The sequence below is a fragment of the Chiloscyllium plagiosum genome, unplaced genomic scaffold (genome assembly GCF_037043375.1).
Source record: "Chiloscyllium plagiosum isolate Xiang-an unplaced genomic scaffold, Cpla_swu_hap1 HiC_scaffold_26, whole genome shotgun sequence".
Classification (NCBI taxonomy): domain Eukaryota; kingdom Metazoa; phylum Chordata; class Chondrichthyes; order Orectolobiformes; family Hemiscylliidae; genus Chiloscyllium; species Chiloscyllium plagiosum.
Window position 1 is genome coordinate 37,708,396 of NW_028270164.1, and position 17,731 is coordinate 37,726,126.

The 17,731-nt window shown below is 38.2% G+C and overlaps 1 protein-coding gene across 2 annotated transcripts in view; it reads left to right on the forward strand.

Annotated features, from left to right (window-relative positions):
* Window positions 1-2,011: 2,011 nt before the first annotated feature.
* LOC122563239 (synaptotagmin-B) overlaps window positions 2,012-17,731 on the forward strand; it is a 644,946-nt gene continuing 629,226 nt past the window's right edge. For both annotated transcript variants that reach the window (XM_043716847.2, XM_043716850.2), the window contains exon 1: window positions 2,012-2,191. The gene's annotated coding sequence lies outside the window, so the exon portion shown is untranslated. The remainder of the gene's footprint in view (window positions 2,192-17,731) is intronic.

Consider the following 17,731-nt stretch of genomic DNA (forward strand, 5'->3'; position numbering starts at 1 on the left):
AATGGGTATCTTGGCTGCAAACACTATTTTTTTATTTAAAATTTCCAAGTAAGTTAGTGAAAGCTTGCCTCTATGTTGAAACTTCTTCCCATTAAATATTGCTGCTCCTCTCAAACAGGACATGTCGGTTTGGAGTTGAAATAGTCTCCTGTAATGTTCTGAAGGTCATTGGGGGTTAACTCTGTTTTTTGTTTTTTCCATAGATGCTGCCTGACCTGATGAGTAGATACTCTATTTTCTAATCTTATTGCAAATTTGCAGCATCTGCATTACCATTCCTGTCACCACTGATCACAGCCAATCAGGTCTCAGATAGGTTTTCAACATCTGCTTTTGGTGTCCCAGTAGATTATTTCAAGTTATTGACACTCCACTGTTGTGGTATTCAGAAACCTCATATTTATAAAACTAAGTTAAATAAAAGTAAAGCATGATCATTGGTGTTAAAACTGGTCTGGAATGTACTTGAAGATCCCCCAGTTTAATACTTTATAAATTTCCAAAACAATTGACGAACTAGTCACATTTGTGAATGTGATAATTGTAATGTGTTCCTTTAATTATTAACTAATTAATGCAAACCACAATATGCTTCTTCAGGTTCAATGGAACAACATATGGGGCGGCATGGTGGCTCAGTGCTGCAGTACTGCTGCCTCATAGCCCTAGAGACCCAGGTTTGATTCCAGCCTCGGGCAACTGTCTGTGTGGAGTTTGCACATTCTTCCTGTGTCTGTGTGGGTTTCCTCCCGCAGACCAGGTGAATTGGTCATTCTAAATTGCCCATAGTGTTAGGTGCTTTAGTCAGAGGGAAATGGGTCTGGGTGGGTTTCTCTTTGGAGGGTTGGTGTGGACTTGTAGGGAATCTAATCTAATCATATTGTTCTGGAAGAGTGGCTCTAACTTTAACTTTAGCCAATACAAGTTTATTAAATTTTTGATGTTTAACTGATTTAGTTGATTCAATATTTACTTCACAGCAATTTCCCTGCAGGATTTCTATTCCTCTAAACATGTGGATAGACTTGGTCATTTGGCTTGCTTGTGAAAGATTTTGCAAGGTGACTCAGCCATATGTTTGTATGTAACACCATACTCATTTGAGGTAACTACTATTTAATTTTTGGATGTTTGTCACTGCGATTGCTGATTCAAACAAACTTGACTGCTTTATGGGAGAACAGGGGAGCTCCTAAATAAACTAATTCATGCTTCATCGTACACTGAGCTGGTTCTGATTACATTTCTTGAGCACAACATAATGTGGCATATTGATTAGTTAAGCTTTCTTTCCATAAACAGTTAAGTGAAATATGATTTGCATGTTGAATAAAAATTGTAACTTTAAACCCATAATAAATAGTGTAATATATGGAAAGCATACGCTATATGTATTCCTAAACAGGAAAAACAATTAATTCATTTAATCATTTTATCATCACATAATGATGTTTATTTACATTCTATTTAATCCATACTTGTGTAGTATAATTCATGACAGTAAATGTAAACCTATACATCAAATTAGTGAGCTGCTTAACCCATCTTTTTCTGAACAATTAATAATGTACTGTGTTAGGCTGACAGCAGCCAAAATGTGTTTCTTGTTCTATTTTTTAAAATCAAGATGCTGCTTCTGTGCAAATTGCATTATCCATTGATCTGTTCTGTTTGTCTGCCCTGCTGAATCAGTTACGCATAGAACATTACCACTGAAACATAGATTCCTTATACCGTATGCTAGTGCTTGTGTCTGCTGTCAGTTCAGTTGTATTTGATTTTCCCTCATTGTGCTGATCCAGCAATACTTGATGCAGGGGTGGAGAGTGCACCACAAAAGGGACCATCCCCAATTAATGCTGAGATTCGACATTACCGAACAACACAGCAGCCAATCGGTAGCCAGCACTATGAAATACAGCAATGTATCACTAGAGGGATTTCTGGGAAACTGCAGTGCTTTTACTATGATGCTGACCTAAACATTTCAGCACTTTTCATTTCCTTCTCTCTCTCTCTCTCTCTCTCTCTCTCCTTCAGCTTGCCTTTTGTGTGTTGTGGATCAGTCTTCATTTAAAAGGGTAAAGTTGTCCTAAGTCTTTAGGAAGCTATTTTCTTTTTCTGCTCTGTCTGACAGACTGTCCTGAGAATCTTATTGACAAGAACTTCCCTAGAAGGAGCACAGACTAAGGTAAGGCTGCCTATCTGCAATAGATGATTGAAAGTACTTCTCTCAATTGCATGCATCATTGTCAGACTGCTGCTGTCTCAGTCCGCACTGCACTGCAGCCAGAGGTTTCCCAGTATCATACAAAGCTGCAGTTCTCCTGGTGTTGTTGAATATAATTTGGGTAAGAGTTTGATGCCTTTGTAACACATTGACATGCATGACATATATGAGAAAGCCAAGCATAATGATTGAAAAGGAGAAAGAAAATTGAACTGGACTGTTTCTCCTCAAATATAGTTTCTGATTAGAAAAAATAGACTGTGTTAACATTATAAGATCCTACTGTCTTTCTCTTCATAGTTGTAGTTTCTCAGGCTGGATGAAGCTGCACAGCCAACATAGCAATACTTCTGTAATTTTAAAAGGTGAAACATTTCCTGTTATTCTATAGAATGAAACATTAGCTTCTGTATGTTACTAACATTAAAATCAGACTAAGTGAAATGTAGAGTTGCTGACAACAATATTTTACTGCATTGTTTAATTTAACTGAAACTAGACTCTGATGTATGTATTTAGATGATTACTGCTGATGCTTAATCATGAGCTGAATAAATAATCATAATTTCAATATTTCTGATACTGTCAATTTATTAAATAAGTGAAAACTGAACAATTGGTTGAATATTTTGTCCATCCCATTATGATACATCTGTGGCAGGTTGTGCATTTTGTTGATAGCTATGAATAATCTGCACAAAAACTCAAAAGTGGCCCGGACAAACCTGAAGATGACTTGAAATTAAGTTTGCTTCAAATGCTCAACTTTGATTTTTCTTAAGAAACAGAACGTCATTAGAGAATGTTTCATTTATCGCTAAAGTTGTGAAAATCTTTCGTGGATTGTAATTTTGTTGCCCTTTTGCTTTTAGAGAGCACTGTAGGAAGAGAACATAACTACAATGGTTGTGATGTAATTGTTACTCAGCTGTTGCTAATTTTGGATGAATAGACAAATTGGAGTATAGAGTGTTAGATCTTAAGTAAATAAAATACTGTAAGAGGCTACACTTCAAAGCTTTGCAGTACATTACAATATAATCACAGTCAAATTAGGGGTAGATATATTGGTGTAAGCGCTCAAAATACTAGATTTTCAAGTATTTTAGATTAGTTTTTTTTAAGATTACTTACAGTGTGGAAACAGGCCCTTCAGCCCAACAAGTCCACACTGACCCTCCAAAGAGCAACCCACCCAGACCCATTCCCCTACATCTAACACTACAGGCAATTTAGCATGGCCAATTTACCCACCCTGCACATTTTTGGACAGTGGGATGAAACCCACACAGACACAGGGAGACTGTGCAAACTCCACACCGACAGTTGCCGAGACAGGAATTGAACGTGGGTCTCTGGTGCTGTGGGTAGCAGTGCTGACCACTGTGCCACCATCCCGTCCTTACATTCACATCTCCCCAAACTTCTATAGAGGTTCACAACTACTTATTGTAAACACTTTGAATCTTTTAACTGTTGAAAATAATATGATTTGGTCATGGACTTTCTCGCCAACTGATCAGCTTCTAGATTTTTCTCCATTCATGATGGAAGGATGGTTCCAAAAAAGCGCACAATTTGGTTTTGATTAGATAAGTGCAGAATTTATACTTAAACTTCATATAATTTAAGCGCTTTAGATGGATCACTATTTAAATATATGAAATGCAATCTGATCAGTTAGAGTTTATCATGACAATGGCTAATATTTCTGGATATTGATTAGATCATCAGTGCATTCTTTAATTACTTCACTGGAAATCATTGCTTATTCCATAAACATAAACTGCCAGATTACAAGGAATAGATAAAATATAAAATTGTGAAACAATTCATATCATATTTCAAAATATATAATTGAATTAGGTTTGAAATATCGATAGAAGTCCAACGAGAGATCACTTTTAAACTGAAAGCAGTATGAAAATTTCATAAGTCATTGGGTACAGACATCAGTGATGTTCCAAATAAATTCTGATCTTCTGCTGCAACCTTCCTTGCTTCATTTAAAAAGAGAAAACAAAAGTTATGCTTCCAGTTTATAATCAATAATAGCTCTGAATGGGTTCTGAGTAGATATGCCACACTTTTGTTAAAAGTCTTTTCACTACATCTATTTTGTGTCATGGTTCTGAGTATGGGATGATTAATATTAGCATGATGTACTTGCCTCTTGGCAGTAAGACTCTATGACTCTGGAAAATACAGGCTCAATATAATAATGCAAACTGCTTACCATGTAATGTTACAGAGTGGTTAAGGACAGGCATATTCTCTCTGATCTAATATAAAGATGATTGCATTACATTGTCCATGGTTCAGAGTTATTGACGAGTTCTGTTGTATGTGTACCTTGCCTTAAAGGGAGTTCATCTTTAAAGACTGTATGTGATGTTTGCATATAATGTTGTGACTATGCCTACCAGTTAGTCAGCTGTGGGTCTGCATATGCTGACAGAAGTCCATTGGTTTACTGTAATGTCTCTTTCATAACTTGTAATGTGCTTTACTGGATTAAATAAACTAACCTATAGAGTTAACGTAACCCTGATGAGTGACTGATTATCAGACCATTATCAGCAATTTGACATGGTGAACAGTGGTAGAAAACATTTTGCTGAAAATACCTACTGTGCTTGAACAGTCAACAAACAAGTCAACCTACAGGAAGGACGCATAGTCAATTGTCTTAAATCAGTGCATGAGTCAACCCTCAACATCTTTGTTCATGACTGTTAACAAAATAAATGACTTTAAACAGACAACTCCTCACTGAGAGGCCAGTTTAAAACAGTGGAGAAAGGCAAGTGATTTGGAGTGTGTGTATGATTGATAACTAGGGATTAAAGGTCAAAAATTGGAGATGCTGGTGTTGGACTGGGGTGTACAAAGTTACAAATCACACAACACCAGATTATAGTCCAACAGGTTTAATTGGAAGCTAGTGCTCCCAATTAAACCTGTTGGACTATAACCTGGTGTTGTGTGATTTGTAACTTTCAAGGTCAAAGGCATATTGCTAAGAAGTCCATAAAATTTCCTGGTTTAAATTGACATGCAGCAGATCTCCCAAAATAATTAAAAATTTTTAAAGTGTTCATAGGTATTGTTTCTAGATTCAGGTGTGGCTGATACAGAAAAGCAAGCTGTTTAGCTTTGTTTAGCAATTAGGAATCGAGATCTGCACAGACTGAGCATTTCAGGTTTAACAGCCAAAAAAGTAAAAGATCTATAAAAGATATGGGCCACATTAAAAGACCAACTGAAAATCAGAAACAAAACCTTCTGTATTCATTGAAAATAATTCACGAGATTTTGACAGAAATTGGCTCAAGCTGTAGAGTGTTTTATGAGAAAGTGTACAATAGAGAACTCATTGTGTGAATTTTCAGATGGTGAGCTAGCAAGCAGAATTGTTGAGTTTGTGACTACATCCAACCCCATGAAAAATTTCTAGAAAATTCTGTGAGACAAACCAAGGACTGGTGGTGTGGAAGCACGATTACGGATGTAAGTATGAAGTGATCCTCGCAGGTTGATTGAGCTTACAGGTCCTAATACCAAGCTCAATGTTTGACACAATCACTGGAACATCCGAACAAATTAAAATGGGGAAGGTGTGGCCTTGTGCAAACACAAAGAAAACACTTAGCTTTCAATCAATTTTGCAAGTGGCAAAAAAGACTATTAGCGGAGGCACTGCACTGGAGCAAAGGCTGATGCAGTTTTAAAGAGCCTTTCATCGACTAAAACAAGACCATTTACAAGATGTACCTTCATATTACAATGAAGATCAACTGATATCCTACCAGAGGCAAATGTGTGAAGTGATCAACAAACCAGAATCTAACTATGTAGACAATGAGACAAAAAATAGTGTATGTCTGTTTACACTTCCAATCTTGTGGAAACCAACAATGTCACCACAACATTTAAAGTGTTTGCAAAAATCCAAATGATCTCTCCTCAAAACACTGGTGACTATTTATTATTGGCTGGGATTGACACAGGGCAAGTACCAATATTTCTGCAAAATTCTAAATGATCTGAATCCACAGACATGAGAAATCATGACGAAATGTATGATTGTAAAACTTTCAGCTTACAATTGGTCCACTGATTCCATGTGCACGACCAATAGTGCTAGAGAATAAATACAATCAATTCACTTGGACATCACCGATGATCTATGTCATAGGTATTGCTGGACAAGCAATTGAACGTATATCAGCATAATAGGAGTTCATACTAGTCACAATCCACGGGATCAGACAAACATCAGAGCCACAATACACTATTCAAGAACTGAACTGAATATGAAAGCAGTTGGGAACACTCCACTTTCATGTCAATTAGTAGAACTAAAATCTCAGCTTTCTGATGTGTAGAGGAAAAGGAAAGTTCGAGAGGAATGGAGGTGAACACTCAGAATAAATCCAAACACAAGAATCCCATCTTTGCAATGATAAAGTCTAGGGGATACCTCTGCTCAGCTCATGAAAACGAATGAAGAGCTGGAAGTGAAAGAAAGTAAACAGGATGAACTGTTCTGAATCAAGTTCTGAATCAATAATCAACTGAAAAAATTGTTCATTTACAGAAAGCTTAGGAGCAACTCTCACAAAATACAGATCGAAAACAGCCATAAAGACATTGGTTTGAGTTCAAAGCAATGCTGGAAAAATTGAAAAACCTTGAAGAACACATGGAAGTGCACAGGTACACAGCAAGAGCTGAAAATCATTGACAAGGCAATCCATAGTGCTCCAGTGAAAGAGTTAAAGCAGAACATATGAAGCCAAACATCAATTGAAGCAGCATGTCAAAAAGATCCAGGCTTCAAAGAAATAAAAGTCTGGACAATTATTGGAGCATGTTATAAAGGGGAAAATGAAGTGGACATACAAAGGATTAAATCTTTGATCGAATCAGAAGCACCCAGGGCATAAAACCAAGAGTTTCAAAATAGCTGGAAGCTCTTACTGAACAAAACAGCAAATTTCAAGAAGGCTTGAACGACTCAAAATTGCTCAAGGAATGAGACCAGTCAGCAGCTAATCAGGAACAAAACTTGGCATTAGGATAAACAAACTCTGAACAGTAACTGCTGCCCATGAGGGAAAAAGATGAAAACTCAAATAAGAATGATAGCCAATATCACTGATGACTGTGTAGATCCACAGCATTTGAAGTCAAAGTGACCGTCATGAAATCTGGATGTATCAGCTAATTAACTATGCATCATAGAGACTCATGAGCTCACTTGTTATTGTAGATATTTTCTTGGAAAAGATCGTGATGTTGTATGTGTATCTTGTCTTTAAGTGATTTCACCTCTCAGGATACCATGTACTGTGTATATACAATGATATCACTTTGTCTTGCAGTTAGTCTGCTGTGAGCCTACACATATTGACAGAAATCCATTGATTTACTGTAGTGTCTGCTTCATAACTTGTCATGTGTTTTACTGTTTGAAATAAATTAACCTGTGGACTTAATCAATTAAGCATTATTGTTGATTTTTAGACCATTATCGTTAACAAAACAAGTTTCACTCTGAATCTCTGATATCTTGGCATTACCTTTCACTGAGACTGAGCAACAGTCTCAAACAATCATAGATTAGTTCCATATTTGAATGCATATGTGATATTTACTTGGGTGCAGTAGTGGAGTACTGGGCTATTTATCTATGGGGAGAATGCGGTCAGTCATAGAATTAGCATGTGAATAAGGTAAATTAACATGCAAACAATTATGCAACACTTTGAAATGATAAATTTTAGCTGATGTGAAGAAGTTTCTGTTAAGCAAGTATTGAAAGTTAAGATATATGCTGACTTTGAGCAAATGTATTGAGATTTTCTCCTTCTCAGAAATTCTCACTTCTTTCAGACTGTTGTCAGATTGGGTCCTGAATGCAGTTCTCTGCTCTAATTCCAGTGCCAGAGGGAAGTAAAACTGTGAGTGAGCCATGGTAAAGTAATTGATCCTTGCAAAGGAAGGATGTGAGAATAAGATACCCTTGCACATAACATTAACAATGCACATTTCATAGTGTGCTGCTAAATGAAATACATTTTAGTGGCTTGTTGATACAAATTGCTGTTGCAATCAGCAGTGACACGTAGCAATTATGTTGGAAAATTGTATGGTGCTTCAACAATATTGTTCAACTACATATTAGAAGTCACTAAAACTGTTTTCATACTGATCAATTCAGCATGCTTATCTGAGCTTTCTTGTAATTATCTGGAAAACAAATCTGAGGCTCTGTTTTGATAACATTTTCTTACTATCTTTTCTGGTTTTGAATTGGTTCATAGTTTTTAAAAGCAACAGATTACTCTCAAAGATTCTCTATACCTTTAGAACAATGATGGAAAACTTAAAGAAAAATAGCTGGCTAATGTGCTGTCTTTTAAGTTGGAGAACAAATTACAAAGAAAACTTGGATTTTATTTTATTCTATACATTAACTTTTTCTTTACTTGGGGAACCTAGCAAAATGCAAAGCTAAGAGAGTAACAACAGTTTTAACAGTATGCAAAAAAAATTTAAAACTCCTTATGCGTTTGAAAAAACTCTTGCTCTGTCACTGTCAGCAGCATGCTGCAGTACTTTAAGTTTTCCAGGATTCACTTCCACTTGATTGTCCTTCAATGTTTTTGTGCAGTAATCTACTTAAATATGTAAATGTATGAAACACAACTGGAGATAGCTCAATACTTCAGACAATCTTTTATGACTGCACAATATTTGAAGTCATGCATGCTGTGAGACAGCTAATTTAGTGCTGGAATTCCAATAGCATTAATTTTATGACTGCAACACCAGTGTATGCTGATTGACATACAATCTACACACATTTACAACTTCAGACCAGTGTCTCAAAAAGAAGTGTGGAGCATAATGTTAGAAATAACACAAAGCAATTGAAATCTAGGCAATTAATTTACCAGCATGAGTCAAATCCCTTCTGTTGGCAGATTTGGAATGGAAAAATATTTCAGAGTGTCTTATTTGTCAAATTTGAACTTTAGCTATATAGATTGTTTGGTGCTACTTTACATGTGAGAATGCTGGAAATTTGTAGCGCTGTTACACTTATCGGTTCATGCTACTTTCAATTAAGGAACAGGTAATGTGGTTCATTGCCTGTCAATGTTTGTGTTAAAATACATTCATCCTCTGCTGCAAGTCTTTCTATGACCTCTCCCCTCCCAATTACTGTAACCTCTTCCAACATTGCAACTCACCAGAGATCATGACCCTCCTCCAATTCCAGCCTCTTGTGCATCCACATTCTAAAAAACTATGTCACTGTACCTGGTGCTAACCAGAATTCTCCCCTTTAAAACTCTTGACCTCCTTTAAGGTGTTCCTTATAACTTACATCATTTGCCAAGCTTTTGATCACTTATCTTAATATCAGTTTATGTAGCTCAGTATCATACATAGTTGCATATATGGTCATGAAGCACTCTGTGTTCATTTATTACTTTAAAGGTGTAAGCTGTTTCATGGCTTTATTATCAACTTATGAATGTACAATTCATCTTACAACATCTGCCACAAACACCTAACTTTTTCAAGAAACATACTACCCATATCACAGAGTAAACTTCCAACATAATTTTCTTCTCATCCCTTTTTTATAGCTCTGTGGTTTCCTCTGTGGCTAAGAAAAAAAAACTTTTTTGACAGTAATCTAGTTGATTTATCCCCTCCTCATTTTGTCCCATTGCATGGGTTACTTCAGCCACCTTGCCATCACCTTCCATATCTCCCTTCCTTAACAACACAAATATTTCACCTCCTTATTGTCAAAGCCTTAATTTTAGGCTGTTTCTGTTTAAGTTTTCCTTTGTTTGACATCTTTCTCCCCAACTTAGTGTGAACTCTTTATTATCTTGTAAAGTGGTATGGAAATCAAAGTTATTGTACCTAATTTAAAATATACATCAATGCTTCTTACATCCAATGCATTATCCAATGGACTTGTGATCATAGCAATAACATACGATTAGATTCATTTATCTAAACAGGATGAAGTAGATCAAAATGTATAATTGTGTAGGCATGGCATCAATCAGTAGAATGTCACAGCCCACAGTCTATTGTGAGACTCATACCTGCATTTGCAGATTATATATACACGTTGGAATTCATTCTTGAGTTTTTCATTTTAAATCATTAAAACTTTAAATCTGTAAAACATGTTTGGTCTTCTGATCATTCTTTTGCCTATCTAACACTCTTTTGCAAAATGTTTGTAATTATGAGGCAGAAAAACAATAACCAATTTTGCAGGACTGGGGGACTTGATCATAAATGTTCTGTTTGATTTGAATGCAAGGCTGTCAGGCCATATGACCATAATATGTAGGAGTCGGCCAATCAGCCCAGTGAGTCTGCTCCACCATTCAATAAGATCATGGCTGGTCTGATCATCCTCAACTGCATTTTTTTGTCTTTTCCCCATAACATTTGAACTGCATATTACCCAACCTAGTCTATTGTATTCGCTACTCACAATGTGGTCTCCTCTACATTGGAATGAAATGTAGACTGGATGACTACTTTATGGAACACCAACATTCTGTCCATAAAAATAATCCCATGCTTCTAGTTGCTCTCAACACAGCACCATGCTTTCTGGACAAAATTCGTCTCAGGCTTGCTTCAGTGATCCAGTGAAGCTCAGTGCAAGATGGAAGAACAACACCTCATCTTCCATTTTAGGTACCTTACGGCCTTCAGGACTCAAAATGGAGTTTAACAATTTCAGAGCATGAAAATCTCTTTTCTTATCTATTACATACCCCCACAATCCCAGGTCCTGTCATGAAATGAATACCTTTCAGCAAAGCTAACTAATTTTCACATTGTGCCCATTATCACCTGTGTAGCTTCTTGTCTTCCTTGGCTTATTATCAACCATTGCTCTGTCTACCTGAGCTTTGTCTCTATTTATCCACTAACTCCTTCTCCCACCTCACCCCTATCATCAGTATAAATACCATATTTTCCAAAGTAGTTCTGAAACAGAGTCACTGGTTTTGAAATGTTAACTCTGTTGTTTCTCCACATATGCTTTCTACAGCTATTTTTGAATGTGTTTTTTCCTAAGAATCTTGCATGTTTCAATAAAGTCACCTCTCATTTTTCTATGTTGCAACAAGTAAAAGCCCAAAAACAAAAGCAGAAGTTGCTAGAAAAGCTCAGCAGGTCTAGCAGCATCTGTGAAGGAAGATTAGAGTGAACATTTTGGTGTCGTGTCCCTTCCTCAGAACTGATCACTTCTTTCTCGAAGGACAACGGCAGCAGATTTATGGGGACACCATCACCTTCAAGTTCCCCTCCAAATGACTCACCAGCCTGACTTGGAAATATATTCCAGTTCCTTCATTGTTACTGGGTCAAAATCCTGGAATTCCCTCTCTCGTGGCATTGTGGGTCAACCCACAGCAGGTGGATTGCAGCGGTTCAAGAAAGCAGCTCGCCACAACCTTCTCAACAGCAACTAGTCAATAAATGCTGGCCAATCAGCGATGCCCACATCCCACAAAATGAATAAATGAAAAAAAACACTTTTCCACAGCTTTCTCCATTCTTTCTCCATTTAAATAATATTCAGCTCCTCTATTCTTCCTGCCAAAGAACATAACATTGCATTTTCCCACATTATAATTCATCTGTCAAGTTTTTGTCTGCTCGCTTAACCTTCTACATCCCTCTGCAGTCTCTTTGTGTCATCCTCACCACTTGCCTTCCCATCGATTTTTGCGGTATTTGCAAACTTAGCTACAGTACATTCACTTTCCTCATCCAAATCATTAATATATATTATAAATAATTGTGGCCCTATTGGTGACTGTTAAAAGGCAAAGTCCAATGTGTGTAAGAATTTGCAGGTTGATTGATTTTTTTTGTTAACTGTACGCCTGAAAATAAATGTTAATATGAGTTATGTTAGCTTTCTGCCTTAAAATTGTCTGAAAGTCATTTAGTTATTTGCTGTGATGTAAGTTTCTTTTGTCTTGATGTTTTAAAGCATGTTAAAGTTTATGGATAAGTTACATCTTAATAGTATTGAAATGGATGACATGAGTGATGATTTGTGAAAATTCGTAGCAAAGTATGAAATTGGGATATAAATATGAAGGATTCACCTGTAAAGTGAATTCAAATCATATTATCTGTTGATTGAAAATTGAATATGATTTGCTCTGTCCTATCTTATTATCCACCCACTCTCTGCCAATAAAGACATGGCTATTTTGCAAGCTAATGCCAGCATTACAACTGATTGCAATCAGCACAGATGAAATGACTGATTGGAAGAATGATGGATGACTGCGTAAAGCTTTTTTTAAAATATGACATTTATAGGCCATCCTGTATAGTACACCTCAGCTACAAGTTCAGTTCACTCAGGAGTTTGGAATTTCTACAGATAGTTCTCTTTGTTATGCTAATTTGATATTCCACATCCATCATCGTTGATAATCCCAATAAATATACTCTGAATACTGTACAATGTAATTAGATATATAATTAAGGGAAAAGTTACAAAAGTATTTGAGCTTTGAAAAAGTACTCAGAATTATTATTTTCAACTTTATTAATGTTTTTATTTGCAAGAAAACATGGAGACTCATACAGTATAACAGTGCACTGACAAATAGTATATTTAAAATATAATATACCAGGTGTATTAGAAGTCATTTTCTTTATAGCTGAGTTCATCAGCATAGATAAATCAAAATAATAAATGTAGGGGCAATGCTTAAAAACAACCTAGCTCAATTCTGAAAAGGATTTTTTAAAAAGTGTTTGGTTATTTACAAACATAGCTGCAAACAATGTGGCAATAAATTAAAGAATTGCAGATTAAAAACAGAATTCACTTGAGAAACTCAGCAGGCTAAAGCCAGTCAGCCACTTGGGATAATCAGGGTCAGGGGGTCCATATCTCTCCAGCTTGGGGAGTGGGCCAGTGCAACCACACTGAGATTCACCTCAGTTAGTCTGGGAGCTGTACAAATTAATTAGGGTCCTATTCACCCATCAGATGGAGCTGTTCGTCCAAGTCAGGGGTGGCTCACAGTCAGCTGGGGCTTCAGCTCAATGAAAGTCAGGGGGCTTTATCAGCGGCCATAGATCGGGAATTTGGGGAGGTCAATTTCGGGCATAAGAGGAACATGCTATGATGCAAAGGGGATAATAATTTGGTGCATTTTTGTATAATGGCTGCATGTCTACATTGGGACCTGAAGGCATGGGTTCAAGTCCCACCTGCTTCAGATGTATGTCATAGAGTCATAGAGTCATAGAGATGTACAGCATGGAAACAGACCCTTCAGTCCAACTCGTCCATGCCGACCAGATATCCCAACCCAATCTAGTCCCACCTACCAGCACCCGGCCCATATCCCTCCAAACCCTTCCTATTCATATACCCATCCAAATGCCTCTTAAATGTTGCAATTGTACCAGCCTCCACCACATCCTCTGGCAGCTCATTCCATACACGGTACCACCCTCTGCATGAAAAAGTTGCCCCTTAGGTCTCTTTTATATCTTTCCCCTCTCACCCTAAACCTATGCCCTCTAGTTCTGGACTCCCCGACCCCAGGGAAAAGACTTTGCCTATTTATCCTATCCATGCCCCTCATAATTTTGTAAACCTCTGTAAGGTCACCCCTCAGCCTCCGACGCTCCAGGGAAAACAACCCCAGCCTGTTCAGCCTCTCCCTGTAGCTCAGATCCTCCAACCCTGGTAACATCCTTGTAAATCTTTTCTGAACCCTTTCAAGTTTCACAACATCTTTCCAATAGGAAGGAGACCAGAAATGCACGCAATATTCCAACAGTGGCCTAACCAATTCCATGTACAGCTGCAACATGACCTCCCAACTCCTGTACTCAATACTCTGACCAATAAAGGAAAGCATACCAAACGCCTTCTTCACTATCCTATCTACCTGCGACTCCACTTTCAAGGAGCTATGAACCTGCACTCCAAGATCTCTTTGTTCAGCAACACTCCTTAGGACCTTACCATTAAGTGTATAAGTCCTGCTAAGATTTGTTTTCCCAAAATGCAGCACCTCGCATTTATCTGAATTAAACTCCATCTGCCACTTCTCAGCCCATTTGCCCATCTGGTCCAGATCCTGTTGTAATCTGAGGTAACCCGCTTCGCTGTCCACTACACCTCCAATTTTGATGTCATCTGCAAACTTACTAACTGTACATCTTATGCTCGCATCTAGATCATTTATGTAAATGACAAAAAGTAGAGGGTCCAGCACCGATCCTTGTGGCACTCCACTGGTCACAGGCCTCCAGTCTGAAAAACAACTGTCCACCATCACTCTCTGTCTTCTACCTTTGAGCCAGTTCTGTATCCAAATGGCTAGTTCTCCCTGTATTCCATGAGATCTAACCTTGCTAATCAGTCTCCCATGGGGAACTTTGTCGAACGCCTTACTGAAGTCCATATAGATCACACCTACTGCTCTTCTCTCATCAATCTTCTTTGTTACTTCATCAAAAAACTCAATCAAGTTTGTGAGACATGATTTTCCATGCACAAAGCCATGTTGACTATCCCAAATCAGTCCTTGCCTTTCCAAATACATGTACATCCTGTCCCTCAGGTTTCCGTCTGAACAGATTAATTGAAAAATATGGGGGCAGAGACAATAGTGCAATGGAGGACATGGGTTACTGTAGAAGGGTGGTCATTTACAGTCATCACCATCCTGGCTTTGATGAAGGGACAGCGCAGCACAATGGGCTTCGCATGACTAGTCTGTAGGGCCAGAGCTTAGGGAGAATGTTGGAATGTTGGCAGATGAAGTCTGAATTGAAAGAGGAATGTGAGAATGTATGATAGCTCAGTACTGATAGGCTCAATGGGGATTGCAAGGAAGAAGGAAACATGTAGGTTTCTTGGGGGATGGGGGGGGGGCTCTTTGGTCCTGTGACTCATTGTGTCAAGCGTGACCTGTGTTACCTTCTCTGTTCATGCAAGCGTGCAATGAAAGCAAAAAATGGCAGTAATCATAGTTGAAGGGAGCAGAATAAGTGCTTTTTTAAAAAAACAGATATTTTCACAGTAAAGGTTGGAGACATCTGTAATGATCGTACCCTGCAGGTCAAATGGATGTGGGATTTAAATCCTGCCTGCAGGCAATCTTGACCATTTTATTGGTCATTACAGAATGAATATAGTCACCCCTGTGAAGCAGGTGTAATCACAGGTAAACCCTAAAAGTGTCATCTGCAGACCACAATTCACAAAAACAGTCAAAGGTTTCAATGGCTGCACCAGTGCATGGAAATGGTTTCCTCTTGCCTTGAACTGTTAGTATTGCCAACATGCTCTCACATATGATGCTGCCTTTCTTGGATGATGTAAGGATGGGGTTGGAATAGTCTGGCAAGGTATCAGTAATCATTCAGTTCTTCCAATCTTTTACTGTATTTGTGCTACTTGCCTTGATCTAGTTGAAACACACAGAATACTGAACGGCCAGAACAGAGTAGATGTTGGGAAGATGTTTTCATTAGTCGGAGAGTCTCGAACCCGAGGACACAGCCTTAGAGTCAAGGGAAGGCTTTTTAGAATGGAGATAAGGAGAAACTTCTTCAGCCAGAGAGTGGTGAATCTGTGGAATTCATTGCCACAGAAGGCTGTGGAGGTCAGGTCATTGACGAAATTTAAGACTGAGATAGATATGTTCTTGAGTATCAAAGGGATCGAAGATTACGGGGAGAAAGCAGGAGAATAGGGTTGACAAACTTACCAGCCATGATTGAATGGCAGAGCATAGGCTCCTATGTTTTATGGCCTCATGGACCCATGTCCCACTAAATGGAAGAGTATGCTAAGCTGTTATTTGTGTGTGATGGGAATGTTAACTGCTCACATTACGAAGGTTCTGTTCTGTTTCTGATATTCCACACATAGGTTCATTGGATCCATGGCCAACAAATCCAACCATAGCAGGGGTTATCATTGTTGCTATGGCACAATAAAGACGTAGAGAAATAGAGGGGGCACAGAAGTGTCAGAAAGCCCAGGAACAGCAACAACTTCCAGTGACTATGGAGCAGCCTCCACATGAAGAATTTGCAGCTGGAGGTCTTCTCAGGAGGGGCAAGAGTTCCAGGAGATTTAGAATCTATCATCCTGTGTGCCATTTCTTCCAGATGAATGTGGCACATTGTACAAGCTGTAGATGTCTGGGACACTGGCACAGGACTATTCCAACTTCTGGAGAAGGAACTGCAACCTGAATGAATGAGCAGCCATCCTAATCTGGTGATAGCTAAGATTTTTATCCAAGATTCCATGAGGGACCAGTGTGTGATCTCAAAACCCGTGCCCACAATGTATCAAGGCTTTCACTGAGGTAATTTGTGCCCAGTTACAACACTTTATCTCATTTTCCAGTGAGATGTGCTGCAATCTAGAACCAGTAGGTGGCGCTTGCTGCAGTCAGCCATCATTGACTGCACACTTGTTGGTGACCTAAAGACAAGCTGTCCATCTCTGCTCGGAGAGACAAATGCAGTTTCTATGTGCATTTTTATTATTTAGCTGTCGCTAAATAAAATAGAATTTTCTCAACCCTTTGAGGGATTTCCAGTGTGTAATGCTTCTACACTGAACAGTGAGAAAACGTTAGGCCAGCTTGGCAACAAGCAAAGTGTAGCACACCCTTACACAGGGATGGTACAAAATGTCACTTGGTTGTTAAATAGCAATACGTTTACGAACGTGCACTTATATTTGCAATATATTGTCAACTGGTGCCACCTAAGTGCCCTCAAAACATTTCTTTATCATTCTGATCGTCTTTGTTTTAAAAATTGTGCTGGCTCCAGGAATCCTGGGAAAGTCCTTGTAATGGTGAGTACTTCTGCCACTGCTGAGTGGAAAATAGGCCACCACAGAGATGTGGTGTGTAGCTTATGTGGCAGAGTTGCAGAGAATAGCATGAGGAACCATGGAGAGAAATCCTTCATGAAAATGAATCGATATCTGATTGAATTCAGTGCACTGCAAATGGTCCCCAATTTATGAATGGAGTACTTAAACATTATAATTTATGAATTTTGATTTAAATGGAGTATAATATGGGAAAATGTAAAGTTGCTTATTTTGGAAAGGAGAGTAACAGAATAGAGTATTATTTGTGCATGAAACACGGGAAGTTAGCACACAGGTGCTGCAGATAGTCAGGAAAGCTAATGGAATGCTAGCTCTTATTTAAAAGGGATTGCTGAATCAGAGTAGGGAGGTCTTACTGCAATTGTACACTGTGCAGGTGAGACCACATCTGGAGTACTGTGTGTAGTTTTGGTCTTCTTATTTGAGAAAGGATATCATTTCATTGGTGGCAGTTCAGAGAAGGTTCACTAGGATGATTCCTGATATGGAGGGATTGTTTTAAGAGCAAAGGCTAAACAGGATTATAC